The sequence below is a fragment of the Schistocerca gregaria genome, chromosome X, assembly GCF_023897955.1.
Source record: "Schistocerca gregaria isolate iqSchGreg1 chromosome X, iqSchGreg1.2, whole genome shotgun sequence".
NCBI lineage: Eukaryota > Metazoa > Arthropoda > Insecta > Orthoptera > Acrididae > Schistocerca > Schistocerca gregaria.
This window is the reverse complement of record NC_064931.1, coordinates 854052983-854063841: the sequence shown is the minus strand read 5'-3', so window position 1 is coordinate 854063841 and position 10859 is coordinate 854052983.

Genomic DNA, 10859 nt, shown 5'->3' with positions numbered 1-10859 from the left:
CAGCTTGTGTTTCTAATTGCAACTTCTTCCGTAATCTGCACTCTTTGAATTTCTGTCTTCGGTCATCAATCGTCACCATACCATTAGTGCTCAAACGCCATGTGCTCAGTGCAGTAAATGAAGCATTTTGTACTGCCCAAACCTGGCCGAACTTCAGTGACAGCCGATGAAAGCAGCATCACACGTCACACACCGCTGGCGCTATGCCCTTCAACACCACCAACACCTTCACAGTGAGTAAGCTGTCACGTCAGCAGATACAATTGGAACTGAGCCTTTGGTGTGTTGATTTCATCACCAGTTTGGGCACGCTGCATACAAGTGCTGTGCTCCTGCAAAAGAATGGCTCTGAGCATTGTGGGACTTAACTTCTGAGGTCATCAGTCCCGAAGAATTTAGAACTACTTAAACCTAATTAACCTAAGGACATCACACACATCCATGCCCGAGGCAGAATTCGAACCTGCGACCGTAGCGGTCGCGCGACTCCAGACTGTAGCGCCTAGAACCGCTCGGCCACTCCGGCTAGCTGTGCTCCTGCAGATATTACCCATACACCAACCATGGGGTATATTATACAGTCCAGCCTGTGCTCAAGACCAAACCTGTCTACATCACTCTAGTAGCACACAGATATGAGACACTCCCTGGCGCTGCCACACAAACGTCTCTTAGCCCTTGACATCACCTCCCAAATGTACTTTCTAGCGGATACGGGGTCAGGCATTAGCTTACTCCTAGTTGGTAGCAAGCTGTTGTTTCAACTATGTCAAACTTATACCTATGTTCAGCTACAGATGCTGAGATCCATGTATATGGCACAACGCCAGTCACTATTCATCTAGCAACAAACATTATGTGTCAGTGGGACTTCTCTGTAACTGAGATCACAAAGCCAGTCCTGGGAATCAACTTCCAACATACCAATCAATTTTTGCCCGCTGTCATGTGAGATACGCTCACACAGCATATGATGGGATATCGTGTGGATGGTGCCATGGTGCCCTTCCCACCTATGACCCAATGTGACATGACCTGCCCATCAGAACATCACATTTTTGGAAACGCCTATTTGGAGATCCTCCATGACTGTGCTCACACAGTAAACAATGCCATAACGATGCATAAACAAATTCTTAAATGTCAGTCATAATCACAAAACGTACAGCATGACAATTCTTTGCTTACATGCCATATCAAAATGGTCGCTGCAGTATATGTACTGGCACATGACCACCTGCAGTCATTATTTTCACAGCAGTTGGTTACACACACGACACAGGAGATTCCCCACTGCCTTCAGTGCTGCCGCCACTGGAGAACAATCACACTCAGGTTAGTACAAGGCAATGCACTGTGTTGACAAACAGTGCTTATGCTACCTCCACTTCCTACTCCCTAGCACTCATGTGTGCAGTTAAAGATGGTACAATGCGCTGCATCATTACGACAGAAGGTTTGTCCAGCTGTAACAAACCACACCACCCCTGTCCAGGAGATCTGCAGATTCTGAAGAACACTATTGACAAATTGCTTGAAATGGGGGTCATACCATCATCAGACAGTCCGTGGGTCTCCAGGATCAAACTTGTACTGAAAAAAGATGGTACCATTAGACTTTGTGGTGATTACAGGTTACTTAATTCCAGGACACTTCATGACAGCTACCCAACTCCTATACAAGATTTTACGCATACACTCACAGACACCACAGAGTTCAGTGTCGTCAACTGTAAACAGATGTACCTGCAGATTCCAGTGCAGAAAAACGGCGTCATTAATCCATTTTGGCTCTTCAAGTACCTTTATATACCATCTGATTTGAAGAATATGGCCCAAATGTGGCAATGATTCATTGATGGGCTCCCCCCCCCCCCCTCGCCCCCACTGCTACACATATTTAGATGATGTTTTGATCTTCACCAGTAACCTCAAAGACCAGTCAATTCATTTAGAGCAGGTCTCATCTGTCCTCTGTGAAAGAGAGCTTATTGTTAATGAGGCTAAGTCTCAACTTAAACATTCTGATATCACTTTCCTGGGCCACACCCAGAACGTAGGTGGCATCCACCACCCCACGGCAAAATTCATAATTATGGCCCAGAACCTGCCTCTACTGAATACATACAAAGATTTATGTAGTATCCTTGGCACACTAGACTTTTATCGTCACAACTTACCATGCATGGCTGCTTCACAGTTGCCGCTGACAGACACATTGGCTAGAAAGGACGAACATGGCGAGAAAAAATCGTATATATATCAAGCATGAAAGAAGCATTCCAAACCTTGAAACAGTCACTACTTAAGACTATTACCCTAGCCCATACCAACCCGAATGCATGACGCACCCTTACAAGAGATACCAGCAACACTGCTGTGGAAGCTGTTCTGCAGTAAATTGGCGATGATGTACTGTAGCTGGTTAGATTCTTGTCCAAGAAACTCACGCCACACAGTCTGAGCGGTCTGCCTTCGATCTTGAGTTGCTCACAATTGACGCTGTGATCAAACATTTTCGAGATGACATAGAAGGGCACAGCGTAACGATTTAAATAAACCATAAGCTGTTTATGGACACAATCATGAACCTGCTTCAAGTTGCCAGTCCGCACCATTTCCACCACCTAGACCTCATGTTGCAGTGCACTACTGACATCAGCCACATCCAATGGGCAGACAACGTAATTGCGGATTACCTCTCTCGGATTGGTGAAGATTAGCTCTCTTTGACTGGTGCAATTTCGTTGTAATAGGTTTATGAACTTATGGCCACAGAGCAAGCCAGCGACTCTTCCATTGACTAACTCGTGACAGATGCGACCATCAATATTTGGATCGAACGTCGAACATTACCCAATAGCAAGCTAATACTGCTGCATGACATATCCCAAGACAGGATACACCCCGTCATGTCACTCAGTATGTGATGAGACGTATTCAATAGTTTACACAATTTCAGCCAACCAGGAATCAGTACAATAACATGTCTGGTCAAGGACAGGTTCACGTGGCACAGGGTTAAGTGAGACCCAAATGCTGGGTATAGGGCAGCCTAGTTGGTCAATGAAGGAAATACTCTCACCACACCCAGCCACAGCCCAGGCACTTCCTGATACCCAAATCATGTTTCAGACGTATACATATCAACATCATGGGACCCCTTCCTCTGTCAGAATGCTTCTCGGGATATTACTGTGGAAACAATGGCGTGCACACTTATATAACTGAGGATCAGGCACTTTGGAAGCCAGAACAGATCACCACAGACGAAAACCAGCAATTCGAGTCGTCCCTCTTCACAGTCCTGTACTTCCTGCACAGTGTCAATCACACACACACACACACACACACACACACACACACACACACACACACACCACATCTTACCAGCCCCAAATCAATGGGTTGGTCATAAGGTGGTATAGAACTATGAAGGCGGCTCTGATGTGCCACAGTGGGTCCTGGTCTGAGACATTGCCATGGATACTCCTTGGCGTTCAGCTGGCATATTAAGTTCGCCCCCAAGCGTCACTTGCCAAGATCCTATACAGTGAAACCCTATTGCTTTCCGCAGAGTTCGCACCACCTTCATTCGATACAGCACATACTGACCTGCTGACACTAGTGGCCTGAGTTTGCACACGTTTCCAGAACATATATGTGCTGCTACAATCATCACTCACGCAGCCAAAGGTCTTCGTTCATAAAGACCTCTGCGAGTGTAAATTCATAACGAAACATGATGACACCATATGCCCAGCCCTTCGGCCACCATACACAGGGCCTCACAAAGCACTGTCCCACAGGGAACAGACATTAAATGTGCTAGTGCATGTCACACAAACAATAGTGTTGCTCCTGAAGCTCAAACCTTCATGGATCCTTCAGGACAACCACACTAGGCCCCTCACCGATTCAGCTGCTCACAGAGCTACCATCGCCATCACCTGCACAGGGTGTCTGCTCTGAATTGCATTACAGGTGCCTCATCTGAACACCATACACCAACACAATGCTCCTGCCTCAGCGGCAGAAACGAATTCTTATGCATGCTGCACGCTTCAAACGACCTTACCACCGTCATAGGGCAGCCATCCAACACACATCTCAATGAGAAACGGTCCAACCATCTCTCGCTCACACAGAAGCCGTAGTATGGTCTGTCTGGCAATCTCCCTACCACTCGCCATCGATTCAACCCACCATGCACTGCACTTTCCGCATGCGGCTTTGTGGGAACATCAAGAGCTTTGAGAGGTCGAAACCTCTCTGATGTTCTAAAGAGAGGATCTTTAGTAAGGACTACCAGTGCATTCTTGATGTTGTAATGGTGTGAAAGCTCTGTAAAGTCACTCTATGAAATTAAACAATTCATGTATAACTGTCTCGCACATCATTAAGTAGTGGTTATTGTACACCTTAGTACCCATCTCCACAACCTTATGCACACAAGCTTAAAACAATGGTATTTTGGTCGGATCAAGATGGCTATCTGTTGAAATTCTTGGCTTCACAGTCGTTATGTCAGGGCCTCTCCTTTTATGTTATATCTCCATGATCAATTCATCACCTTACTTTCTTACTGGGTGATTGAAAGCCTTCCACATTTGTGTCGGTTTTGTTCAAAACAGAATCTGGTTTCATAACATTGTGTTCCTAATTATGATCTCGCGTGTGTGTGTGTGTTTGTGTGTGTGTGTGTGTGTGTGTGTGTGTGTGTGTGTGTGTGTGTGTGTGTGTGTGTGTGTGTTTCACTCTTTGATTTGTAGTGTGAATATGTTGCTTGTCGTGTTCTTAACTTTTTATTGCACCTGTAATACTGTGTGGCGCTGGATTTGTTTTTGTTTCATATAAAACAGAAGCTTGTTAATTAGCGTAGTGTTTCACAGACATTTGTTCCTGCCTATAGATCTGTGTGTGAACTGCTCAACTTCAATGCATTGTACATATATTGTTTGTATTCTACTTTATTTTAGACCACATTTGTTGTTCCGCTATGGTCGCAGGTTCGAATCCTGCCTTTGGCATGGATGTGTGCGATGTCCTTAGGTTAGTTTGTTTTGAGTAGTTCTAAGTACTAGGGGACTGATGATCTCAGAAGTAAAGTCTCATAGTGCTCAGAGCCATTTGAACCATTTGAACATTCGTTGTTGATATTTTCTTGCATTTAATGGAGAAGTCCAAGCTTACAACTTCTGACAGAGATGATGCTCAACTTTACTACATCTTCTCAGGGAATGAGTATGTATTTCTGCTTTGAATTGTGTTGCTTCTTGTCACCAGTATGCTTTGTAGTATTTGCAACACACAATGTAGCTATTGTAGTTATTGTACCAGGCATTATCACACAGCATAAATATTTTACATCGAAGCACACATTTCTATATAGCATTATGTGATAGAGTGTGAATGTACTTCTACTGTATTTAATGCTATCACACTTAGTTAGTAAACCCTGCTTATGCATAATTCACCAGCAGATTCAATTATGATAGCTTTAGAGTGCATTTTAGGTGCTTTTAAATTTTCATTGGCGTGGAAGGATAATTGCAGTACATTGGTTTCTGAAGTAGTGTATTGTTTGGAGTACATGTCAATAATGAGTGAACACATCTGCATAATTACTGCTGCATTTTTAGCATTTGCAAGGAAGAATGCATTAGTCCCTCACAAGCATTCCCTGACAACATCTAATAAATACCAATTCTGTCAAAAGCTGCTAACATGGTATTCTCCATCGAATTTCAGAAAGTATGAAAAACAGATGCAAACTAAATTAAAGCAGAATATGAAAAATAAACTTAAAAAGTATTTAAATACAGCAGCTCACACACAGATTTATAGCTCACGAGAGATTTATAGGCGGGAACAAATGTCCACAAAACACTATGTGACAAAACCAGCATCTTTTATATGAAACAAAAAGTTACGGAATCATTTACTCCATACAATATCATAGATGAATGCAAAAATAAAACAAAGTATGAAGAAAATATTGACAATGCTGTTCAAAGATTTCACCACACACAAGAAAACATAACCAGAAACGCAATGCGATGAAAAGGACGCCAACTTCTGTGGCACATCATGTCAGACGATTTTTAACATGACCTTTGGAGCAATTGCTTCCACTTGATAACGGCCACACGGTCGCAACTGCAGTAATGTGTTTTACAAATAAATAATTTTACAGTTAAAGGCTAACACTTCATCATTTACAATTTTTTTTCTGTCTATGAATCCCAGCTATGAAAAGTTGCTCCTAGTTTTTGGTTGAGATTTCTCGAATATATTGCGTTGCAAAGTCACAAAAACCTTTCAGTTTCCAGGCACACATTAACTGCTAGACTACATGGCCTACCCATGAAGCATAAATGAAAAATTATCATCTAAATCAAGTATTTAGAATTAAAACTACAGATTTTCGACCCATATTTTCTCGTATTCAGAGTTCACAGTCAGGCTATTAGGAGTGTTGCTGTCGTTCTCTGTTTTCCTATCGTATCACAGGACCTGACTTTCTTTTATTTTTGCCTTTGTGATTGATGGTCCCATTCCGTTAAAGGAGGTTATTTCCAATGACGTGGTATATGAATTTTAGACCATAGCTCATCAGTGGTCTAAGGTGTAAACCGACTTAAAATGGTCTTCAAATGTCATCTGTTATTTCTCAATTCCTGCCTTCATATATCTCAACGAGTTAATTGATACAGCTTAAGTTTCATCTTATGCTCATCATCTACCGCTATGTAGCACCTTCCAGATATTTACCTTCCAATACCCAATTTTCAAGACATAACCTATTATTAGGCAAATGACTCAACTTATTGCGTAGCCACTTGCCACAACTTGTACAGCTACAGTCACCTTGGATACCTTAATCATACATTATACCTACATTAGACAGTCAGTACCCTCTTCGAATATCACTTATGTCACTCCATTAGTTATTCTGTATAAGTGAGAACAACATTCTCTTCATTTTGACTAGTACCACAGTCTACGACAAACAGACATGGAACTCCTGCAGTCTTTTTCAACTGCTGCGGTAGCGCTGACAAGCAACTGGCGCGTATAAAAACACAATGAAGCGATTGTTTATTGTTTGTATGAAATGTAGAAGCACATTCAAAACGCAAATGAGATTTATTTCGGAGTTAATTGCACCGCTATAAGTTGTAACAGCAATAAAAAATATCGCCAACATTATAAAAAAAACACTCCTGAAATCCGCAAAAAGTTTGTGAACAGAAGTACAATCGACAAAAAGCATCAGAATTCAGAAAGTACATGCCAAGCATGAGGATATACAAGTAATCAGTTCATTTTGAACTTAAACACATAAGGTCACGATTCATTTTCCACCTTAAATGATTTTCGATGATGCCATTACAACTCTGGTACTGTGAACTGTTTATATTACACTGCACTGACAATTTCATTATTATATGCTGACATTAACGGGAGAGGTATATCGGCATACTTCGCATGTACTTTCTGAATACTGCTGCTTTTTGCTGATTGCACTTCGTTTCACACATTTCTTTGCGAATTTAAGACTTACTTTAATACCTTCAAAACTAGGTATGTTTTTTTTACAATCTTGGAAGTATTTCTTATTGCTGTTACATTGATGACATGATCCCTTTTCGTATTGAAAAAGTCATCAGCACTTTTAGTGACTGGGAAATATGGAAGTTACACAATTAAAAAAGGCAAGTTCTTCGTTTATATCATTCCACTCTTCTGTTACTACACACCACCAACTTGGAGTGCTAGCATGACTGCAACTGCCAAAACCTTTTTGACAACTGAAGCGACTCCAAGCGGTTGGAGTGTAGCAAATTGACTCAAAATATTGCATTTTTTTGCCCTATAGAGTTTCGAAACTGCCTATCACGGGGTAAACTTATATGGAGACTCCTGGTAACACTCCTTTGATTCTCCGCCACACGACTTGGAGCACTGCAAGTTTATCAATCCATCATCTCGCTTTCTTATCAGCTCGTTTTTAGTCTTCTATGTTTGTTTTCGTTTAATTGTTAACAGAATTTGGTTTCATCAAAGTGTTCTGCTAATTACGAGTTGTCCTGGATTGCATTGTACACTGAAGTGCCAAAGACACTGGTGTAAGCATGCGTATTCAAATACAGAGATTTGTAAACAGGCAGAATATCGCGCTGCGGTCGGCAACGGCTATAGAGGACAAAAAGTGTCTGGGGCAGTTGTTACATCGGTTACTGCTGCTACAATGGCAGCTTATCAAAATTTAAGTGAGTCTGAACGTAATGTTATAGTTGGCGTACGAACAATGGGACACAGCATCTCCGAGGTAACGATGAAGTGGGGATTTTCCCGTACGACCATTTCACGAGTGTACCGTGAATATCAGGAATCCGGTAATACATCAAATCTCTGACATCTCTGCGGCCAGAAAAAGATCCTGCAAGAAAGGGACAAACGACGACTGAAGAGAATCGTTCAACGTGACAGAAGTGCAATCCTGCTGCAAATTGCTTCAGATTTCAATGCTGGGTCATCAACAAGTGCCAGCATGCGAACCATTCAACGAAACATCATCGATATGGGCTTTTGGATCGAAGGCCCGCTCATGTACCCTTGATAACTGCGACGACACAAAGCTTTATGCTTCACCTGGACCCATCAACATCAACGTTGGACTGTTGATGAATGGAAACATGTTGCCTGGTCGGACGAGTCTCGTTTCAAATTGTATCGAGCAGATGGATGTGTACGGGTATGGAAACAACCTCATGAAACCAAGGATCCTGCATGTCAGCAGGGTACTGTTCAGGTTAGTGGACGCTCTGTTATGATGTGGTGTCTGGGCAGTTGGTGTGATATGGGACTGCTGATACGTTTAAATTTGACTCTGACAAATGACACAAACGTAAGCATCCTGTCTGATCATCTGCAACCCATCATGTCCATTGTGCATTCCGACGGACTTGGGCAATTCCTGCAGGACAATGCGACACCCTACACGTCCAGAATTGCTACAGAGTGGCTCCAGGAACAATTTTCCGAGTTTAAACACTTCCACTGCCCACCAAACTCCCCATAAACGAACATTATTTAGCATATCTGGGATGCCTTACAACGCGCTGTTCAGAAGAGATCTTTACCCCCTCGTACTCTTATGGATTTTTAGAGAGCCGTGCTGGATTCATGGTGTCAGTTCCTTCCAGCACTACTTCAGACATTAGTGGAGTCCATGCCACATTATGTTGCGGCACCTCTGCATGCTCGCGGCGGCTCTGCACGGTATTAGGCAGGCGTACCAGTTTCTTTGGCTCTTCAGTGTAAATTAGAGATGGGCAAACTGAAACACGTAACTGTTTCGAAACAAATGAAACAGTACAATGTAATGTTTCGATACGCTGTTTCGAAACAGTGAAACAGTTTGTGTTTTGTAATCTAATAAACCTACACATTTTGTCATCTTGACTGTCTACTGTATAAGTATGACCACATAAACACAAATGAGGTGCGAGAGCGCTAATCATATCGCAGAAAGTATGAAATTATCACTTAGGCGTCTTGGCAGTTTCCTATTTCTGCAGCAAATGCGCTGCTTTCGTGTCGTGTGACTTTCATACTTTTCAACTGGCTGAGGACAGCCATAGCTGAAGACAGGAGAGCCACCACGAACGGAACTGGAGGTGGGAGCAAACTGCAGCAACAACGGATATGCTACTGGGATTCCCACATTCCGTTAGTATAGGTAATATACCCATCCTGCTAATTTCCATGCACACAAAGGGAATCATTGAGGATAATAGGCACAGTGACTATAGACTCACAAATAACGCCATATAATTCGAATAAATAACAAAATATAACAGAAAAAAAAATTTGTCTTTCAAGGTGTTTCGAACTGTTACTATAAATTCGCCATTCTTTCTAGTCCTTCCAGTTCAACATTACACTATCAGTGATCTGTCAAACAGATTGCTTGCAATTATACCTACATCAAATTTATGTATATGTCTAATAACTGTCACTCTACGCCTTTTTTTATTCTAAATGTTGTGGGCTTACTTACATTTCTTAATATGATTAATGTACATGAACAGAGAAGCGTATGTTATCAAAAACTGTAATTTAACTGAATGATTTTCACATATTTATTGTTTTGAATGTGAATAGTATGCGTTGTTTTATTGCTTGCTTAGTGTTGAAAATGCAGATGTTACGCCATTTCGGAATATGACAGTCAGCTAGAAACGAAGCTTTATTTTCGGATATCTTAAGCTTCATGCTATTGCTTGTAAAAAATATTTTGACACTCTTAAAAGCGTTTTATGAAGTGGTATGTTAAATGTGTTTCAGTACCTGTGCCGAGCCCGAATCTCGTCCGACACAGAGGGGAATGAAACATCACTGTTTCGATACAATTAGTCCGTTCCAAGCACTGGTGGACTGAAACAGCCTTATTTTGAAACAATGATACAGTTTCTGTGTCTGGCTCGAGACCGAATCTGGTCCAGTTATCCGAGACAGGGGTGGAATGAAACACCACTGTTTCGAAACAGTGAACCGTAAACCGTTCCAAAACACTGAAACAGTTCCACGTATCGATATATAGAAACAGTGGCCAAGTCTAGTGTAAATTCATATTCTAATTACGTTCTTCTAGCACGTATAATATTGGATAGGGTAGATGATTCCAAATTTATTTTTGTTTCAGATAAAACAGAAGCTGCTTTCGTTGCATGGCGTTCTGCTGTCTTATATGTATCTGTTATTGCTTACGAATCTGAGTATGAACTGACCGATTTAAATGCATTGTAAATATATTGCTCGTATCTTACGTAATTTTTGTTTGCATCCGT